Here is a 22979-nt window from a genome sequence, read left to right as displayed (position 1 = left end):
TAATCTCTCTTCTGTTCCCTGAACTGCTTTTGTGCTGGGGCTTGTAAGGGCTTGGCCCTCGGAACCTCTTTTCAGTTACTGGTCTTGGCCCCAAAGCTAAGCTACTCTCCAAAAGCTGCTTCCACTGATGTGGGTAGGGTGGCTGTGCTTAGAAAATCATACTGTACATGCTCAGAGGGGTACTCTCATTAAGCAAGGTTCCAGGATTTTTGCTACGTATCTTTCCCATGGAAGAGGTATTGCTTTCATCTTAGTCACCTTAAGTGGTGCAGCAGGGAAATGCTTGACTAACAAGCAGAAGGTTGCTGGTTCAAATCCCCGCTGGTACTATATCGGGCAGCAGCAATATAGGAAGATGCTGAAAGGCATCATCTCATACTGTGTGGGAGATGGCAATGGTAAACCCCTCCTGTATTCTACCAAAAAACCCACAGGGCTCGTGTTCCAGGAGTCGAAATCGACTTGACGGCACACTTTACAGGGAGGAGAGCTGGTCTTGTGGTAGCAAGCATGACTTGTCCCCTTAGCTAACCAGAGTCTGCCCTGGTTGCATATGAATGGGAGACTTGATGTGTGAGCACTGCAAGATATTCCCCTCAGGGGATGGAGCCGCTCTGGGAAGAGCAGAAGGTTTCAAGTTACCTCCCTGGCATCTCCAAGATAGGACAAGATTTTTTTATTGAACCAACAAACTACCAAAGCATACAGTATGTTGCCAAAGCGCAATTATATACAAAGTGGTTGTTTGTACATGATATATCTACAAAGATTTACACACAAGGATTTGGAAACCCACAAGGTTATGAAGATAGGGCTGAGAGAAATTCCTGCTTGCAACCTTGGAGAAGCCACTGCCAGTCTGTGAAGACAATACTGAGCTAGATAGACCAATGGTCTGACGCAGTATATGGCAGCTTCCTATGTTCGTATCTTTAGTTTGCACTCGGTGCGTAACAATAAACCACCTGCTTAAAGCAGTCTCACACACATACACAAGATATGCCTGAATGTATTGGTGGTATTCAAGACCAGACACACACTGCAGCACACAAGCATAGGAGTAAGAACTGGTGTGAAAAGCAGCTGGTATGAACACACCCGAAGTCTCCACTCAGTAGTAACAGAGAGTCAATTTCACTCTTCAGGAAGTCAATGATCCACTCACTGCAGGGGAAATAAAATAAACCCTGCAGGGGCTGTGTGTACATGCCAACTACTGCCAGCTAATTCCATTCCATCTTGTAAGAGGTCGTTGATTTTTACCCACAATAAGTAAAACAGCAGAGCACTAAGGAATGAGCACACACTCCAGTTACAGAGTAGGTAGCAGAGGATGGTTTGGATATTGCAGCTGTTTAGAGAAAACACATGCAGATCCTTGTATGACTAAACACTAAACATTTATTGGTGAAATACGCTTAGATAGGAAAGACCTATATCTAATCTAAAGGACTACATAATGGATAGGTAAGGAGAGAGAGAGATGTTTCCCTCTGCTCTCTAGGAGGAAAGGAAGGATTGTGACTCAACACAGGAAGTGCTGCAGAGTCAGTTCAGGGGTCATAGAGTAAAGGGAGACCTTTACTCACTGTCTCTACTCCCAATGCCCCTTGTGGACATTAGACAGTTGGTGCAAAAGGTCGATGCGCTGGAAGTTCATCTCCAACAGTATATGCAAACTGAATCAGACCAGAAGGCTTTATGTAAGCAGCAAGAAAAAACACACCAGTGGGAATTCCGAGACTGCTTGCCGCTGAAGGGCAAATGACTCCTTTTCTGGCCCATGAGGCCAACGTTACTGACAATATGCAGAGAATCAATCATAGACACAATACAGAGAAACCAGGCAAATGCATTCCCCACTGCTTTAGAAAAGAGAATAATAATAACTAGCTGAATTGAGCGCAGAACATCTGCGTCTCAAGTTTGCTGCCGCTGCCCCCCTCCCACCACCACCATCTTCTTCCCCACCCACCTGCCTCTGCCGCTGTTCCCCCGCTGCCTACCAGCCAGCCACTTCCCCCCCGCCCCGTGCTTCCCCTGCCTGTCCACCCGCCTGCCTGCCTGCCGGCTGCTACTTCACCTGCCCACCTGCTGCTGCTGCTGCCATTTTCGGCCTGCTTGTCCCCTTTGAAGCAGCCTGCTGCACCTGCAACTCCCCCACTCAGACTATCCCTGTGACTATCCCTGCTCAGACTCTCCCTGCCTGCTGGCTGGCTAGCCAGCCGCCGCCACTGTTCACTGCCATTTGGTTTCCCTTCTGGCCAGCTGCCGCTGCCACTTTTTTTCTTCCCGCCCGTCCCCATCGCTATCCGGCACCTGCTCGTGAACTCTCTCTAGAGCTGCCACACATGGGATTAGTGACCTGTATGGCTAAGAGAAATATATATCAAGAAGAGCTTAACCCCCAACTTCTTTTGGACATTCACTCATGATGTCATCTGAATTGTAGACATACAGCCCTGATTCTGTGACTATTCACTGAGAAATGGGTCCCTTGGATCTCCATGGGACTTACTCCCAATTTAAATGTGCATCTCTTATACTGGTTTTCAGTCATTTCCCTGCCCCAGGAAGCCCTTAGAATTTGTGTGGGAGTTTGAAATCTCTAACTCAGCACTCTCATCAAACTTCTGTAGAGGAAGCCACTGATACAAGTTGAGTGGATCATGGAAATTCTATAGACATCGTGTATCTAGATTTCAGCAACACATTTGGCCGGTCTTGTGTACGGCTAAGGGGATTGGAGCAGGGCTTGCTCCTATTAACCACCCACAAAGGAAAGCAGTGTTCAGTAGGAAAGAAATAGGAACAGCTGCTATACCCATAGTTAAACACAAGGAAGCCACTTTAAAGGTCCAGATACCAAGGATTAGCAACATTCTTGGTGGTGTTGGTGTTTCTGCATATCCTTATCTGGGACACATTGAGGCTATTCACAAGAGAGAGGAAAACCGGGCTAAGGCTGCTCAGCCTGCTTTTCCTCCATCACAAGAACCACCGGGCTAGTGGGCGAGCCCAATGATTCAATGGGAGCTAGCCCGCCAAAGTAGCCCTCCCCTTAAAGTAGCCCTCCCCTTAAATGCTAATCCCATTTTTTTTATCGTGAGTCGCTGCAGCGGAGCTCCATGGTGCAGCAACTTACGAGGAGACCCCTGACCGGGAGGCTACCACAAGCCCCCTGGCGTCAGGGGGTTCCCCAGAATGCCCCGCGCACTTGCATGGGGCATTCTGTAACTTCCGGGGGCCGGGCGGCCCCTGATCCCCAAAGCCCCTACTGACTCCATGATGGAGCCAGTAATCATGTAGGTGGCCAATCTGGCCGCCCAGGGTGGGCACGCCTCTCATGTGCGGGGAAAGTGGGCTTGACCTGCTCTCCCCACCAAACCCCTCCTGGCTCTATGGACCAATCGTGTGTAGAGCCTCATTATATCAGTTTCAGCTAAGGTAAACCTGGAGTTACCACAAGTGAAAGGTCATGATATTCCTGACATTTTCAAAATCATAGGGTATGTTATTGTCTTTATGTATTGGAATGTTATCCCATTCGCCATGTACCTAAATAATTCCTCGTTTAGCCCACCACACACAGGGCTTTAGTTTGCAAATCCTTTGCTCAATAGCACTAGATTCTTGTAGAGGCACTACAGTATATAGTGCCAACAACTACGTAAGCTAAGTGAACAGGCCATCGTGTTAGCAGTAGCTTAGGGACTCTTTAATATGTAGATTATTGATGCAAAAACAGATCCAAAGGAATTGCTGTCACATTTTATTATCTCAATGCTGCTGCCATGTAAGCACTGCCAAGTGCATACAGTAGGAAAGTGCTAAAATGCTTGCTAACTAACCATCTAGCTGTTGTGCAGTTACTTTTCTTTTACAAAACCATATACATATCTTAAAAATACCAACATGTAACTTTTAATCTTGCCATCCTTAAAGCTCTTTGAATCCTTTTACAGGATTGGACTTGGCTTTGTTTGCTCTTGAACCTTGGCCAGTCACTAGTTTTATCACCGGACCATTTTGAAAAGAATGTTGAAAAGGGGTGGTCCAGCCCTCTGCTCCATCCTCCAACTACCAACAAACCTATTGCCACTGCTTCCATCATACAGCTCTGTTGTTGCCTCTGGACTGGCAACTAAAGGGCATCTGGTCTGGACAGATTTGGTCCTACTCCTCTGGTGGCTGATCGCTTCTTTAGGGCAAGGGGACATATAATGAGGCGAAGCAGATTCAGGGCTGGCATCAGGAGTCAGCATCCTTGGGTTGCTGTCAAGGTGATCCCTGAGAGCACCTGTGTGCACATAGTCTTCATGCAGTGCTGGTGGAGTGCAGGCGCGTAACAACGATAGGGCAAGGGGAGACAGTTGTCTGGGGGCCCCACTGCCTGGAGGGGCACCCCAGGGGCACCACACGTGACTCCCCATTGCCCCCTGCCCAGCCCCATAGCCCCTCAGCCACTTGCCCTCTTCGCCGTCTCTCCAGCTTGTTCTCCTGGCCGGCAATCCAGCAGCCAACAAGCTGCAAAGAGCTCCTTTTCTCCCGCCTCTCAGCTGATCGGCGGGTGGGCGGGGCTTCCACGGAGGCCTGGTGTAGGCCTCTGTGAAGCCTGAACTCAAGTAGGGCCCAAGCCAGCAAGGAGGAGGCAGCTAGAGTGGCCTCCACTGTTCTCTGCAGCAGAAGACCCCCTGCTGCCAGGTAGAGTGTGAACTCCCTTTTGTGGTTACCTTCCCCACCCGGATATATAGGGATCTGCTTGCCATAGGGCTTTGATATTCGGGGGAGGGACTGAGAAGTCTCTGAATATTTATTTTTAAACAGCTTGGAAAATTTGCTGGCTTAAAAAAAACTATCTAAAAAGTCCTATAAGTGGCTTGTTTCATGGCAGAAAATTGCAAAAACTTCTGGAACAGTATTTTATTAATTTTATTTATTCATTCATTCATTTATAAATGCACTTATGTTCAAGTTGTTTTGCAACCCAGAAGGTCTGAGTGAGAACTGTGAAGCATGTCTTGTGCTTTTATTTTATTTTATTTTTCTTGTGTGTGAACTGCTCCCCAATAACTTGCAGGGACTTCAGGGTAAATCTGGCCAACATGTGAATGCAGCACCTCTATTCCAGAGGAGATGTGTGTTAAAGGGCTTTAAAAGCCTCCTGTGAAAAACCTCCTGGAATCAAACTTGACTGAATTTGTTCAGAATTCTGAGAAAACAAACATAGGTTCACCCTGCATGGTTGAAAGTCTCCTTGGCTAATCTGCAGCGAGGGGGCCATTTTAATAATTAGTGTTGCTAGTGTGTTCTAGGCATTAAAAGTAGCACAAATATATAGTACTCAATGTATATCACTATATACTGTGAAGTGTGCATGTGTGTATTCAGTGAAATGTATTTCCAGGCAGCATACTTATTTTGAAATATCAGACTTAAATCCTTGGGGGCCTGGGGTGTGCGGAGGCCCTGGACTTTGAGTGGGGGGGCCCCATTTTAAAATCTTGTCTCTGGGCCCACTCCAACCTTGCTACGCCCCTGGTGGAGTGAGTGACTCTTTGGGGCCCTATCCAGGAGGGAGAGGGCCCATGGAGGGCAGTTTGTTAATTAAGGGCCCCTTGAAACTCTGAGCAGATACCTGACATCACTTTCATGAACACTTTTGTAAAAGCTTCTTAGATGCCCCCCCCCTTTTTTGTTTTGATTTGTTTTGTCTGTTGCTCTAACTTAAATATCGACGTGGAATTAAATTCAAGGAAATAATAGCCTCCAAGGTAAATGGTCTTTATGAACTAGAATGAAGCAGCTTCGCTTTGAAGAATATTAAGGGAATAAAGATCAACGAAGTTAAAATTTGACAGGTTAAATTTCATTTCTGAATTCTTGATTTTTCATGTGGGTTTTATCCTCTTACATTATTCAGGGGCTGTCCGAGAGATATTGGTTTAAAACAATGCAACTTAGAAAGATTGTCATGGAGAAGGCAGTAATACAGAAGGATGATTGCATTTATTTCAAAAGGCTCTGAAGGATAACAACAATTATAACTAAAAGTGTACAGGTGCTGTCATGTCTTCAAACAGAAAATTAAATGAAAGTGACTTTGCTACATATACCTGAGTGAGGCATTTTACTTTTTTTGGTTGATTGAAAATTAATAACTGTGTTGGACTGTGAATAGAGCTACAAAAATTCTCAAAATGATTTTTGTCAGATTTTTCTGTAATACATCACACTGATTCTATTACTGTTCTGTACTAAATTCAATGGGGTATTGCATTTCAGGTTTTCACTATGTCACACACACACACACACACACACACACACACACACACCCTTTTGGCCTAGTTTTCTAGTATTATTTTTCATGCTACACACCAACACTTATCCATGATCTTATACCACAAGTATTATTGTCCTCATATTTCAGCAAACTGTAGTCCTTACAGAGTTTCTATGGTGAAATATTCATTCAGGCCTTGCCTCTCTGAGATTGAAAGTAAAAGAGCAAATGGCTTCTAAATACACCGTGAAAGGGAACCACTTGGTAACAGTGGTAGGATCAAGCAGACAAGTGAGGATCTGGGATCTAACAGGAGTGGATCCTGCAGAAAATTACAGAGGCTGCTGCAGGAAATATGCAATGCAGTATCTCACCCTCATCACTTTATGGACATGAACCATTCCGGACATGAAGACCGGTCCTCAACACTCAGGACACTAGCTTAGGTGGTGAAATATATTTATTCTTCCTTTTTTGAAGAAATTATGAATAACATACTTCCCACTGACTTGCAAATACCAAGTTTTGCATAGACAATCCTGCCACTTAAATTAGCTGAAGGCACTACTTTTTACTCTAGAATATGTGTTTAAACTGTGTGGCATAGGCAGCCCACAGCAGCAAAGTTCTCCGGCTGGGGAATGGGGGCGGAGGGCAGCGAGCAAGTGAGCCAGCCTGTGCCTGCTGACTGAGGTGGGGGGAACAGTTGCAGGCAAACTTCAGAGGTGGAGAGGCGGGCAGGACCACCAGGGAAGTTGGGAAGGAAGGCAAAGGGACCAGAAGACCTATGCAGTCAAATTACCTGCTCACGTGCAGTCTTCCCTCTAATTTTTTTTCATCTGTGCATAGAATAAGTTTTGTTCTGGGCAGCAGTATCAAGGCAGTGTGCGCACATGCATTCAGGATGGGGCCTTCCAGATTCAACCTGAGCGGGATATAAAATTAACTGAGAAGACATCAAGAAATGTCTGTGCGCATGCACACGTGCATGCCTTAGAGGGAATACCGCTCATGCATGATGGTGGACGGTGCAGGGTGGGGAGGCAGGTCACCATGACAACCGCACAGCTACTCACCAGGTGTCCAGGCTGCCGCTACTCTCCCCCAGTGGGCAATGTGGGCTCTTGTTTTTTCCTCGCTGGCACTGTTGCTGTTCTTCTTCCTGTGCACTGTCTGGGAGAAGTGCCCAAACTGCAATAATTTTCTCAGGGAGTGCCAGGGCGCCCTGGCACCCACTACTAGTTCAGCCCCTAGGATCTAATATGAAGTGATCTAATATGAAGTTACCTCTATTGTAGCTCATCATGGCTTCTCTTGAATATCCCTGGGGCTGCCAGGATATTGCAGCTTTAACAATGCATATGCAGAAGGATACTTGCTGATACCATGCCTTTTACCCCTTCCTTCCTGGGTCCTATCATTTATCCTTCTTCCCTGCTAAGGGAAGCATGCAGACCATCAATTTTACCCACTAACAGATGGGAAAGTGGTTGTTTGGTAGGACCCAGAAGAGTGATGCTGCATATAATATATGCTTTGAAATTTCAGACTCTTGTACCAAAAGTAAAGAAATTGCTCCTAATTTTGTTTATCTGTGGGCGTCTAGTCCCTCACATTTTACTACGGTTAATTAATTATCAATGAGGCATGCTCCACCCATAGTTACTTTAATTTCCACTCATTCAATAGAATTTCCCCCTCATAATGATGGTATTAAGATCCCACCAGTTTAAGCAGTTTTGTGTTTAGTTTTTCACCATGTGTTTGGCTAGTCTTTGGTTTTAGGTATGAGAGCTAATTTCCAGTTTATTGTTATTTAAAAGTCTTGCTGTTGTCATTAAATTTCTGACCAATTCACCATGAACAACATCCATAGGATATTTTTAAATAAGAAGATCAGTAACTATACAGAGAATAGTAGAGGGTTCATATTCTACTATCTTAGAAATAATTTCCCAGGCTCCCCCCCCCAATTATTTATTAACTGATGTACTCCCATCAAAGTAGAATGTACTTTAAGATTCTTTGGTGGATCTTCTCTGAGCTCACGTGTGGGGGAAATATTTTCTCTGTGATGACTGATCTAGCCTTGCTGTTTCCCATAATGTGATTAATATGCAGCTGTGGTAGTTACCACATGATACATGCAATCATGTCAACTAGCCTTGAGTATGTCCCTTTCAATGGCAGCCAACAGATTACAATATCTCTGGCCCTCTTTTTAATTGGCAAACAAATGAATTGAGTGATATTTTTAGGATGCTGTATGAAGAAAACAGTTAACTTTCTCATCTAAACCGACACAGAGCATTCTTTTTTGTTGGTAACACACAAGCATTCCCTAAATCTACAGGCATGAGGCGATATGTTATACAGGTGCAGAAAGACGCCAGCGGTGGCCCGGGTTCTGCCGCCACAGACCCTCTAGCCCCATCCCCTGCATCTGACATCAGATGCAGGGAGCATTTAGCCATGTCCTCCGTGTCTGATGTCAGTAAAAGTAGCAAGAGGGAGAGTCGCTCTGGCCACGCTGCGAATGCAGTGGTTTTCATTTGGAGCTAAGCCATGCCCGCACATCAGATGCGGGGGCGTTTCTAGGGCACGAGGCGTGGCCTCTGAGGGGCGGCCACCCAAGTTTTTTGAACCCATCTTCTCAATGGTGGCTCCGTCCCTGATGTTATACAAATACTATCTATGCACATGGAAATAACTTCAAATCTAATTAAAATCTGCATTTATATTTTGTGATAAATTTAACCAATCCAGAATACCAAATAATTGGCGAGGAAGCGAATACACACTAAAACATGACTGATAATCAAAACTAAAAATGGAGGATTGCTTCTTTTACTTTTGGGGGATAAGGGAGAATGAGGAAAGAGAGCAAAGGTAGGAGTGTTGCAGAATTTTAAAAATAAAGGTTAGTAGCTTAGGTATAAGACAAAGTTGCAGAAAAACAAGCTATAAGGGCAATACTATGGGATGGCCTGGGATTAGGTCAATAAGCGTAGACTCTAGAGAGACTAGCTTCAATTCCTTTTTGTCTGTCCACTGACTGACTTCAGTCCTGACCCAAGTGACATGAATCCAGTTTTCTGCACCAACTGAAAAACAAATACATTAAACACTGGTTATACTTGGAGTTGCTGAGTTATATTTCCAGCTTCCTTGCACATATCATAGCTCACATAAGTCATCTTCTTATGTGAGCAGAATAACATACGAGGAGAGAACTTATACAATTATCAGTTTTTATGAGCAAGCTATATTCTGAAACCAGAATTCTCTGCCCATGGAAGCTGATCTGTGAAATTCTGAGAGGTCTTCCTTACATTATGCTGCTTATGCAACCACATGCATGAGCTGTTACATGCAAAAAACCAAGCTGTTACATTTACACCTTAGCCATAGATTAACATTGCCCTTATATAGCGGAAGAGGCATGTTGCCAAAGTAGCCACAGTCTCAGAGGCTTTTCTGAATTTATTTTTACAGATGTGAATCTTAACACCTGTGTTTTATGATGTGTACAATGTTGATTAAGATTTGTTAGATACTAATATCTATTTCAGTGCCATGTTTGGGGGGAAATACCATTTGCTACTCTTTCAAATATGTGTCTTTGCCGTGAAAAACATGCATCTCAAGATATATGTCTGTAAAACTTAACATCAAAAGTAGCTTTTAGCTTTTGGCTTCACAATAAATCACGGCTCTCCTGAAATCTAGTATGCACCTGCCCTTAGCACCAAACTGTATGTGATGTAAAATCCATCATGAACAGATGGGCTTAAATGATAAAGTGGTCAAGAAGTGGTCCTTTTATGTTGATGTCCAGCCACACAAGGTGGGAAGGTGGGAACAACCTGGTTCAGGACCATAGACTGACAAGGGAGGGTCTAACACTTTCCACCTGAGCCACCCGCCCTGAACTGGCCATTTGCCCCAGTAGCAGCTAAATTTTATATGTTTGTTTGTTTACATTTATATCCCACCCTTTCTCCATGGAGCCCAGTTCAATGTACATGGTTTTGTTTTATCCTCACAACAACCCTGTGAGGTAGGTTAGGCTGAGAGAGAAGTTACTGGCCCAGAGTCACCCACTGAGTTTCACAGCTGAAAAGGGTTTTGATCTCAGTTCTCCCTAGTCCTAGTCCCACAGTGTAACCACTACACCATGCTGGCTTCTTTCAGCATAAAAGGATCACTTCCAGCCCACTTCCTCATTTAAGCCCATCAATTCATTACAGGTTTAATGTCATGTGCAATTCAGCCCTCAGATCTCTTACTTTCAGAAATGACTCTAATCACTCCCCCTTGCTGTCTCTTTTGCTTGGAAGGAACTCCATTTGAGACTTCTGTGCTATTTCACCTCCCTCCCTCTTCCTCTCCCTTCAAATCCCTCCTCAAAAGCCGCTATTTCACAAAGCCTTTGGCTTAACCTCTTAGTCTGCTTCCCTAACTTAAACAAAGCTTAAGTACATTTAACTGCGCTTAATCACATTCATCCCATGTAACTCTTGCTTCTCCCACACCTTTCTTTTTTCTCTTTTGTTTTTTACCCTTCAGTATTTTTTCCATCTGCTGCTATCCCAGATTGTTGAAATATAAATTGTAACCTACTTGGAAGCATTTTAGAAATGTTGCTTGTAAAGTGCTATGTGCATTGATGACAGTAAGAAATAACAACAGTCTTCCACACCTCATATTACATCACAGTTCTTAATGTAAAATCTACACATGCTTTTGTATGTATCTGCTGGACAGACTTCATTCTTTCTCCCCAGGCAGCAATGGGAACTATAGTTCTGTGGAAAGTGAGTGGGGCACTAAGACACTCTAAGAGAAAATTTCCAGCATCCTTAACAAACTACCATTCCTAGGATTATTTGTGGGAAGCCGTGACAGTTAAACTGTTATAAAACCCACGTAAGAATATAGCACAGATAAAAAGTTACTACAACACTATTTTTGAGACATTGGGCAATGGAAATATTTTATACGAACCACAAGCACAGAAAAATGAAGCACATAGACTCATGGGCCAGGAACAAGGTAGTGTTTCCTTAATGCCATTCTATGATACGGTAATTGTTTGTTTCTGATATTTCTGTACCGCCTCACATGTGCATCCCTAGGCAGTGTACATAAGTTAAAATACAACACATATAAAAACAGGATAAAATGATTAAACAATTAAGATATAAAACCAATTCACCAATTAAAATTAATTAAAAGCCTGAGAAAATGGGTTCCTAAAAAAAAAAAACCTGCCAGAGATGAAGAAACTGGAAGTGCATTCCAGAGCACCGGGGCAGCCACAGAGAAGGCCTGGTCCCAAATAGCCACCAGATGAACCAGTGGTAGCCATAACTGGACCTCTCCAGATTATCTAAATAGGCGGGAGGGTTCATGACAAAGGAGGTGCTCTCTTAAATACCCGGGACCGAAGCCATTAAGGGCTTTAAAGATGATAACCAGCAGTTTGTATTTCACTCAGAAACATACTGGCAGCCAGTGCAGTTCTTTTAAGATCTGTGTTATATGGTCTCTTCCCGAAGGTTATCCCGAAGGCCAATCTGGCTCGTTTCCGGACTGTTTGGTACAACGGCAGCCCCACACAGAGAGCATTGCAGTAGTCAAGCCTGGAGGTTAGCAGCATATGTACCACGGTTTTAAGGTCACTTTCCAACAGAAATGGGTGTAGCTGACATAGCCAAAGCTGATAAAAAGTGCCCCTGGCTGTATCAGCCAAAGCTGATAAAAAGTGCCCCTGGCTGTTTCCTCAACCTGAGAATCCAGAGAGAGTTTTGGATCCAGGAGCACACCCAAGCTACATACTTGTTCTTTCAGGGAGAATGTAACCCCATCCAGAACAGGCAGATCTAAACCATCTCTCGAGTTCTGACCCCCACAGTCAGTACCTCTGTCTTATTTGAATTTAATTTCAGTTAGTTATCCCTCATCCAGCCCATTATGGCCTCCAGGCAGGCATTTAGGAAAGTTATGCCATTTCCTGATGAGGTTGATATGGAGGAAAAGATCAGGGTGTCATCAACATACTGATAATACCCTGCACCAAATTTCCTGATAGTCTCTCCCAGAAGTTTCATGTAAATGTTAACAAGTATTAGAGACAGTATGGAACTTATGGAACTCCATACATTAATTCCCATTTTTTCAGAACAACAGTCTCTAAGCAACACCATCTGGAATCCACCAGAGATGTAGGAACGGAACCACTGTAAAACAGTGCCAACCAACCCCAACTCCCTCTGGCGACCCAGAAGAATACCATGGTCGATGGTATCGAAAGCTGCCAAGAGATCCAAAAGGATCAACGGAGTCACACTCCCTCAGTCAATATCTAGTTGGGGATCATCCATCAGGTCAACCAAGCAGTCTCAACACCATAGCCCATCCGAAAGCCAGTTTGATATGGGTCTAGATAATCTGTTTCTTCCAAGACTGCATTGTTTATATGATTCTCTATGTGCTATATACAATGCATACGATGCTAGCATCCAGTTGAGTTCTATAATGTGTCCGAACCCCACAAACCAGGAAAATCTCCTCTGCAAAGGGAGACCCATACTACAGGCAAAGAAAGAACCCAACTGATTTTCACAGTTTTACTCCCTTGCAAAGATCGACAGAAAAACAGGAGATTCCCCAAGGGCTGCCTTGTCTGTAGAATTATTCTGACCATTTTCAGAACTCAGTAATAAAGCACCTTTTTGTTGCTGAAACCTACACAAAATAAGCAAAGCCGAAGAAGGAACATGACAGGTAAATAAAAGGAGAAGAGAATGTTGGGCTAGGCAGCTGGAGAGACGTGGGACATTAAAACAGCAACAACAAAAAATCCCAAATAAAAGCAAGGCCTTAGATGGCAAAAGCAGATTCTACTTCAGATTAAATTTTCATGCTAATCTTAAATAATATATTTGGCACCTAGATATTTTATAGCAAGGCAAGAGAGATGGAAAAGCATAGACCTAAATGAGGAAGAGCACCTGCACAAATGCCCAAGGAACCTGCAGTTCCACAGAAGTAAAACACAAAAATATAGACTGCATTCAAGGGCTGGTTTTTCTTTTCTTCTTTTTCTTTTTTAAAGAAAAGATAAACTACTTCACTCTAAAGCTCGATTCAACGTTTACTGACATTTCCAGGAATTTACTCCAAATCTTTCAGATCTAGAAAAAACAACAAAGTTTATATTGCTTTGAGAGTGGCAGGTAAAAATTAATTTACCAGAGGTGTCTATATTCACCATATTTTCTTTCTATCCATGTTTGCTATTCTCTGAAGGGCGCACCATTCCAATGTTGATTTATGCCTGATTAACTCAGCTCCAGATTTTGAGACAGCCTAAGAAGTGCTCTGACAAGTCCAGGAACCAGGATGCCCTGGGGGAGGGGGGGGAAGAGAAACTTTCAAAAGTGGTTTTGAAAGGGGAGAAGCGTGGGAACAGGACACTTAGCTCCTCATTCCTCCTTGCCCATGCTGCTTTAGAGGGATTAAGCAGCAACTTAATTTTGACACTGGGTGGCCCTAACATTCCCCCCACCCCACTACCACTTGGTTGGTGAACATAAAAACACTTTGGCAAAGTCCTCTTCTTGTGTAGCCCAGCAATTTGCTTTCTTTGGTGTGTGCCTTGGATTGTCTGTGGGAATCAGCACTTGAGGTGCATAAGAGTTGTGGCTCTGTATGTTTCTCTCTCTTGAGCCTGGGCACATGGACTATGCTGGGGGCCAGACTGAACCATCTCAGGGAGAGGCTGATTGATCCCTCAGGTTGCCAGTTTCATGTCCCTGCTTCACTAGTTCTGGATTATGCTTTTGTTGATTAGTCTGAGTAAAATCAATTGCTTTTTACAAAGACGAACATTAATTGTTATGGATAAGGAATTCTGATAAAACACTAGATTCTTTAGAATGCAGTTTAACTTAGAAGCAGTGAGACTGTTCTCACGAGCAGCCAAGCCCAGGTTTATCTACCATAAGAATCGCTGGGATCCATGTGGATCCCAGCAGTGCTGTGGCTCTAAATCCAGCGCCAAAGCCCGGCTCTTAGCTGAGGTTAAGGGCACAAATGATCCCTTTACTCAGCTCCTGGGATCGTGTGTCAGCACTTGGTGCACTGTGGGATTTCTGTTTACCCATCTGCTCTGCTCCTGGTTGCGCTGGTTGTGCGGGCGTGTGGCAGGGGCTCAGAGCAGTCATCTGGAAGGTAAACCCTGCCTCCCCCTCCACCCGATCACATGTGCATACAGTCATGTGAATAGCCCCAGTGTGTGTGTGTGTGTGTGTGTGTGTGTGTGTGTGTGTGTGTGTGTGTATAAATAATCTGCTTAAGTGGGCATGTGGCCAATAGTTGTATACATGTACTGTGTACATAGTGATCCAACTGCCCGGATGGATATGGCAGTGTAGAAATGTAATTAATTAATTAATAGATAGATAAATACATAAATACAAACTACATGCATCTCACAAGACATTATGCACCCATGTGCTTGTAGTCTCCTGTACAGAGCAATTTATTGTGAATAAATGCTTTGCCCTTTACAAGTTTTTTACCCTGCATAGTCTGCACGCTGGATTCAGCTTTAGACAAACCACTCTAATTGTGGGTTATCAGGAGTGTACCAAAAGTTTAATTCACTGCATGGTGATGAGTGCCCATGACCACTTTGTCACTCAACAAGAACAGCAAGAAATCAACATGGAGAGGCTTCTCCTCACAGCTACCACTTACTGAACTGGTGGTTAGAAAACAAGTTTTAATCCATGTTACAAGATTTTAAAAATACTCGAAGGGACAAAGGATGTTTCATAGATGCTCCCTTCAGAAGAAAAGAGCTACCAACATATGGATGTATCTTAGTGTTGGTGTCCAGGATAAGGGAAGGTCTAAACTTGTGTGTCTGGTTAAGCCAATTTTCTACTCTACCAGCAGTCTCCCATTTTTCTGAATGCTTTAGATTAGAGAATTTATTCAAGTGAACAAGTTATCTCCTAAACCAGTGAAATGTGGAAAAATTAAGTACATCACTAAATACACAAATGGTAACAATAAATAAATAAAATCCTGGAACTGTAGTAAAGGCTGTAGTCTACTGATTCTCATGAAGCACAGGTGATTTAGCTTCACAACAGAAGGTTTATTGGCAATAATTTCAATACGAGAGGCAGGATGAACTGCTGCACTGATCTGCTACAGTCCTGTTATACCAGCAGCCACTTCACTAGGGCTTACACTGGCACAACAGGGTCACAATCCTATATCCCCCTAGCAGCAAAGAAGAAAGCACAATAGTACCAACAACTATTCCCATTGTACCCATGGAAACTCCACTGCCATACAGTACACCAGTCATGAGACTGCATGGCAATGATACCCCACCATCACCACATTACCTGTCTACAGAAGGCATGTAGATAGGCAACGTTCATATATATTCCATATACTGAGTTTGACTATTGGACAATATTGAGCTAGACTGACTGCACTGAGCCGCAGTGGCCCTCAACAAATGACCTATTTGGAGATGCCAGGAATTGAACCTATGACCTTCTGCATGCAAAGCATATCCTTTACTATTGAGTTATGGCTCCATCCTCAAAGGTACAGCCATTTAACCTCCTTGGATGGGGCTTGTCAGGGATTTGAACTCAGGATCTCTCACACTCTATGCATACCCTTAGGTCAACAAGCCAATCAACACATAGCAACAACAGGATGTCCTTGCTGATATCAGTTCCTTTCATCCCACCCAGTCACCTGTGCCTCATGTTTATTTGCTTGATGGCCAGTACCTGCTGATTATTTATCCTGCAGACCTATCAAACTCATTCCCCCTCCACTGTATGGCAGCATAAATTCTGGGTTCACCACAGCAGCAATAATCAAGGTAGGAGAATATTAATTTAGGCCTTCCTCTTCTCATACCTGCTGGTACTCAGGCCTCTGGTCATGCTTACTCTGTATTCTCTTTGTGGGGGCACTTGTAAGAATGAATAAGGGAAGAGGTTGACTCCAATACACAATTTCCCCAAATTGAAGCAAGACAGGAAAACACTCAATGGCAATGTTTGAGGTCTCTGCCCATCCATCCTGGAAGCTTTGGAGTGATGCAGGATGTTCAGGGGTCCTGCTTTGAGACATGGTCTCCCTCTCCCCGGGACGTCACTTCTTCCTTGCTTACATATGGGGGGAAGGATTTTGTTCTTGCAGCCCTGGTTGCAACAGTGAAGTCGAAGTTCTTATGTCTGGAGGAGTCCTAAGGACCAGACCTTGGCTGTTTGCTCTTTATGCAAAGTGCCCTTTTACCAAAGTTCAAATTCATCAGTGACTGGTGAGGTGGTACACTGGGAGGAAGTATTCTCCATCACTGAGCAGCAAGCAAGCAGGAGGGGGACCAGCACTATTACTGGCAAGGAACAGGAGGCAGTGTTGGAGGCTGGAATTGCTTAGAATCAGCACCATGCAGGTTTGCAGTTGCTGACTGGCTAGAAGTGCCCAGGTAGCCTCTTCCTGCATCTTATCTCCCAGTGCTGCTGCTGTCCTGAGCATCGACTCCTCACTTGTTCACGGTCCACTTGTTCACCAACTCCCCACAGCTTACAGTTCTGCAGGCAAGGTGAATAGTGATTTAACCTCATGCCACATGAGAGAGCCAGTGTGATGTAGTAAAATGTTGGACTAGGACTGAGGAGAGCCAAGTTCAAATCCCCTTTAAGCCATGAAACTCAATGGGTAACTCTGGGCCAGTCACTCTCTCTAACCCTAACCTCCTAACCTACAAAAGCGGGCAATTTTTAACAAATTTTTAACCTTTACCCCAAACCCCCATAGGATCCTATGGGGTTTGGGGGAGAAAGGTTAGCTTGCCCATATCTTTTATGGGTTGGAATAGGTAGCACCCATCATGGCCTACCACACAACCCATTTTGGTGTTCCTAGGAGCTATCCATGGGGAACAATGAGATGTTTGAGTTGCCCCATTGTTCCCTATGGCCCAAACAAGCTTCACTCACAGGGTGCAATGCATTTTGCAATCCTGCCTTGAAAAATACTGCAAAGGCACACAGTAAAAGGGAATCTGTCCATCCCAACACAGAACACACATTTCAAGCAGTCCAAAAATGCCCCCAAAATAGTCAGACTGACTCAGAATCCACTGCCAGCCAGTGCCTGGACAGCAGTAACATCACTGGCACAAGTTGTTCCCTCTCACGCAATTATGATTCCTTACTTCCTAGCATTTTAACAGCTGCCACAGCAGCACCCTGAGCAGCAAGCATAGCTATACACTCAACCAGAGCAACTCCAGCCACATTTTGACTGAGTACACCTTGCAATGCAGATTGCAGACCAGACCAGAGCAGTGAGTGAAGCACAAGTTAATTTCAAGGCTAGACATGGAGCTCATCATAGCAATCACCAAGAAATAACACACACAGAGAGCTGCTACTGTCCATTTCTCACTGCAACACTATCCCACAAACAGTTGCCCATGACAACACTTGATTTGTATGATTGCCAACCAAGAAGCAAGGACATTGCAAGCCAATCAGAAGCCAGCCAGAAAACCAATCAGCAAGAGAAAAAACAGCATCCAAAATGGCTCTCTGAACATCAAAACATTTTGATTGTAATGGGGGTAGTTCTGCTCTGAGCTTGGGCCTTATATGTAAAGGGTGTTCTGTTTTGAGCTCAAAACACTTGAAATGGCCAGTTTTGAGTCGGAATGTTTCAGCATTGGAAAGTTATGCACATCCCTAGTTTGAACTCTGTTGTGTCCTTCTGAGTACTCTAACATGGGTGTATCCTATCCACAGTGAGCTTTCTCGGTGCCTTAATTTATTAGCTGGCTGTATGCAGGTTTACACTAAATTGAGTTAAATTCCTCACATTAAGCCAAAGCATGGTCACCAAGGGTGGCAACCACCACACTTCAGAGCGTGGTAACCTGGTAACATAGTGACTGAAAAATTGCTCTGACCAGTAAAGCTAATTCACAAAGGCAGAAGGCATTCACCAAGGGAATTAGAGTTATATTGATGGAACAGATTCTCTGCTTTTAGATATAATTTTTCTGGGCCAAATCTTCTGAAAAGAACATTAAAACAATAGTAGACATTTAGGGCTCCATCTTTAGCTATGTTATTTCTTTGATTTGAAGCACTGAAGTAGAGCTTCTCAACAATGAAAAGTGAATGGGATTTGTTTGCGGCTCAGTTCAGCAGATCTGGATACCTACTCTGTCTAGGTGGTAGAAAATTCTTGCCAGAAGGAAAAAAGTACAATGACCACCTTAACCTTTTCAGCAAGCTTCTACCATCCCAGTAGTCTGCTACTACTGTATTTGAGTTGATTAAGCACTTGATCATCTTGCAGCAAGGTGTTCAAAAGCTGCATTTCAATAGAATAAAGTGATGTTTAAGGGGTTTGGAAAGGGAATGTGTATCAGAAGCTTTCCATTCCCCAAGGAAAGCTCCTTTCTGCCAATGCACTGCCTGCCTGGTTCCTCCAAATATACTCTTTGCAGGTGCTGCTATTTTTAGAAGCATGGGGAGAATTGGTCTGAGTCACATTTAAAGCGAAAGAAATTAATCTTCTAGCAAAACAATTGGCATTATTAACACCCAAGAGGCTAGCCTTAGATCTAATACCAAAAAAAAGCATTTGCAGAAACATTTGCTAAAGTGTCTGGAGGGAAAGTCAGTTTTGCTGGCTTTCTTTCCCCCACTCCCACGGCCCATCCTCCAACATGCTTCTCTAATTCAGGACTCTGAAAAAGAAATATCTCATATAGTGTATTTCTATGCAAGTGCTGATTCTGCTTCCCAGCCTAGTCTCACAACAACTTCCTCCTGCAGTGCGGATAGAATCAGGTTTATAAAGATCCATACAATTTGTAAGCAGTTTTAAAAACCTATGAAGATTACCTGGGGTGAGATCTCTCAGCCTGGGTTGCTTGGTCTTCTGTATTGTTCTATCAAATGGTAAGGGGAATTTTACCACACATTCTGCCGGCACATTTGCACTTATGTGTACTTTCCACTTGATAAAGATGAAACAGAAAACCAATTTACCCCTAGGTGAGAGACCTCACCCCAAGGAAATGTGATTACCTGAATGAACGCTGATGACCAGTTTACCCAGTTTACATGATAGATTACCTATTTGTAAATAGTCACTTGTATTCACATTCTTTGCAGACAGAACACACACACACGGTTCGCTGTTATGTGGCCTATGTTGTTCCCATTCACCAGTAATTTGAGAGGAGGGCAAATTCCCACCATTTCTCTCTCTTGTGTTGTGAGCTGCTAAGGAGAGGGGATGGTGCATACGCTCCATCAATTAATTAATTAATCAATCAAACAAACAAACAAACAAACAAACAAACAAATTTGTATCACTCCCACTACCGAAGTCCCTAGGTGGTTTACAGCATAAAACAAATGAACAAATTTTAACAGTTAAAAGATCAAATTAAAAAGGTCAATGACCTTACATGAGCCCTGAGGTGCACATGATGCTGTGCACAGCGATCTTTGGATCTCAGCACGCGATTCTGAAAGAGCACATTGCTTTAAAAGTTTAAAACCACACCCTTTGCATTAAGAAATAACATATTGTGTCTACTTGTGGATTCTGGTGTAGTTGCACTTGATTTGATTAATGAAAGCTTAAACAAACAAACAAATACCACTCTTTAAAAAAATAAAGAAAGCAAGCTATAATGTTTTGAGAGAGTGACTAAGCACTCCTGGAGTTTATGAAATTTGTTTAAGTGTTAATGGGTTGATTGCTGAGTTTGAGCCTGCCATCTTTTTACTGGGAATTGATTGACTGGAGCTGCAGGTCTTTCACACTTGACGCTCGGATTTGACTTGAAAATTCTGCCAAGTCTTTTACTCTGAAATTTATCTTAATTAGATCTGAAAGACCTGCCACAGCAGAATAGTCACACCGATTAAAATGAAAAACAGGAGAAATTACTGATCAAATTAATCATAATGTCGGGTTACAGCTGTAGGTCTGATGTAATTTGCCACTCCAGTGAGTTACATCGGCCCAGGCACAGGAAAAAGAGCTGGTTTTACGCTGATCCGTAACACCAGCTTCGGGCAGCCCATCAGGACGTTTATTCCATTCGTTCTCTTGGCTTAGTCTGACCTCAGTGTGGCAACTAGAAACAAATAAGGCCAAAATAAATAAATAGGGGGAGAGAGGGAGAGAAGGAAATATCCTTTTATTCCAGTGGTCACACCGCATATATGAAGCTTATGGATTTTTCTTCTTTTACACACACACAATGCACTCATACATACATATAGTGACACACACAGAGTGCACAGTCCATAAAGCACAAGAAGATCGAAAGGTCACCGTGGCAAGATGTGTGATGCTGGACAAGAAAAGCAGTCTTTCCTAAAACTTCCTTTTGGAAATGAAGCATTTAAACTAGCAGTGAACACTATAAACGGATACAATAGCACTTGAGAGTAGGAGAACCCTCTGGAAGGATAATGGATCAATAATTAGATCTGACATCTCATGTAGCTGGTTGATCCTGAAATCATAGAACTGTCATGTATTTCATCATGCTACAAAGTAGGCTGGAAAGATTGTGAGAGAGCTCCAGGGAAGTCAGAAGATATGCAGATCATCCATGAGGTAGCCTCAAATGGTTGTTTAAATTCATTTGTAGTAAGGGAGGGGGGTTCCATAAGTATTTCACTGAGCCCTCCGCCCTCCACACCCCGCCCCCTGGCCAGCCTCAGCTAGGTGCGCTGTTGCTGTGCTGGATGCACTATAGTACACCCAGCCATGCCTAACAGGATAAGGCCCTTCTGCGATACACACACCATTTGTGTTCATCTCCAAGCTCTTGATATGTAACATACTCATGTCCTTCATGGGAGAGAGATGAGAATTACTACTACTATGAATATTTATATACTGCTTTTCAACAGAAGTTCCCAAAGTGGTTTACAAAGAAACATTATGGTTCCATCTCCCAAAAGGGCTCACAATCGAAAAAGAAATACCAGGTAGACACCAGCAATAGGTACTGGAGGGATGCTGTGCAGAGGGTGGAAAGCCCCCCCACTCCCAGCTAAATAAAGAGAATCACCACGCCTCTTTGCTCAGCAGGCATTCTGTTAGATTACAAGAGATGCAATTATCTTGGAAGGAAGACCGATCTGCAGCAACACTTTGGACATAGTGGCCGACACTATATGCAGTACTAAGTCAGTGGGAGAAGGGCTGCATGTTTGCAAAGAGCCTTCAGCATCCCTATGGTGAAGGCTTCTTGCACAGCCAAGTGGGTGTAGAGGAGTAAGGGGAGCAATTTTTGCATCTCTCCCCTCACCGCAAGAGACCTTTCTATTTGCATAAATATGTGCCTGAAGACTGCATGACCCTCAGGCACATATTTATGCCATGGTCTTTTGCAGCGAGGGAAAAGTTGGGGAAATTCCCTCCACTCTCTGCACCTGCTCAGCTGCATGAGAAGCCTTCAGTACAGGGACACTGAAGGCTCTTTGAAAATATGCAACCCTTTTCTTGCTGACTTACTGATGTGTATCATGCTGGCCATTAGTAGCTGTAGTAGTAATAAAATATGTACATACCACTTTTCAGTACAAAGCTGGAAAAGTTTCCCTGTCGGAAAAGGGCTCACAATCTTAAAATTATGCCCACCCACAAAAGTGATGATAGCAACTACTACTGGAGAGAGACTGTGCAGGGCTGAATAGGGACAGCTGCACCCCTCCTCCTAAATATAAGAGACCCATCACTTCAAAAAGGTGCCTTTTTGCCCATTTAGCAGGGATACCATATTTCAGTAATCCATGGCTCTTTTCTCAAGGCTATGTCACACAATCTAAAGTTGAACCTATTTGCTTACAAAACTGCATGTACCTTGCATCTGCTTACATATCAGAATAGAAGTCTGATTGCTCCATTGTATTGCCCAATTGAGAGAGATTAAAGAAGTTACTCATTCCCTTTGGGGTAAAAAAAAAATTAATAATCAGCCTGGCCACATCATGACAGACCAGTCTAATAATCATGTAACCATACATTTTGATGTAGTTCCTTCTCATTGTGCTTGTTGGATGGCTGAAAGTTGATATTGGTTCATGTGAAACAGGCCTTAGAGGCACATAGAGCATGAGAATTACAATGTATATACAAATATGACAAATATTTATATACTACTTTCAACAAAGATTCCCAAAGCATTACATAGATAAAAATAAATAAAATGGCTCCCTGTCCCCAAAAGACTCACAATCTAAAAAAGAAACATAAGATAAACACCAGCAACAGTCACTGGAGGGATGCTGTGCTGGGGATGGATAGGGCCAATTGCTCTCTCCCTGCTAAATACAGAGAAGCACCATTTTAAAGAGGTGCCTCTGTGCTCATATATCAGAGGGGAATATATCTGCCTTTGGACATGGAAGCTACCTGAGAATTGTATGCATGCTTTCAATCCTAACAAGGCTTTTTAGCGAACTGATTAAAAAAAGAGAGAGAGTTTTAAAGATGTCATAAATAAACCATTATTTGGAGGACATATTATTACTGTTTATATACTGCTCTTCCTGAGCATTCCAAGTGTGTCACATATATGATCCCAGGAACCCTTACAAAAAGC

At 43.4% G+C, this 22979-nt stretch overlaps 1 protein-coding gene across 4 annotated transcripts in view; it reads left to right on the top strand.

Annotated features, from left to right (window-relative positions):
- POU6F2 (POU class 6 homeobox 2) overlaps window positions 1–22979 on the top strand; it is a 559658-nt gene that overhangs the window by 417214 nt on the left and 119465 nt on the right. The gene's annotated exons all lie outside the window — the stretch shown is intronic.

Source organism: Hemicordylus capensis, chromosome 6 (assembly GCF_027244095.1).
Source record: "Hemicordylus capensis ecotype Gifberg chromosome 6, rHemCap1.1.pri, whole genome shotgun sequence".
In the NCBI taxonomy this organism is placed as follows: domain Eukaryota; kingdom Metazoa; phylum Chordata; class Lepidosauria; order Squamata; family Cordylidae; genus Hemicordylus; species Hemicordylus capensis.
This window is presented reverse-complemented; position numbering and strand designations above follow the sequence as displayed.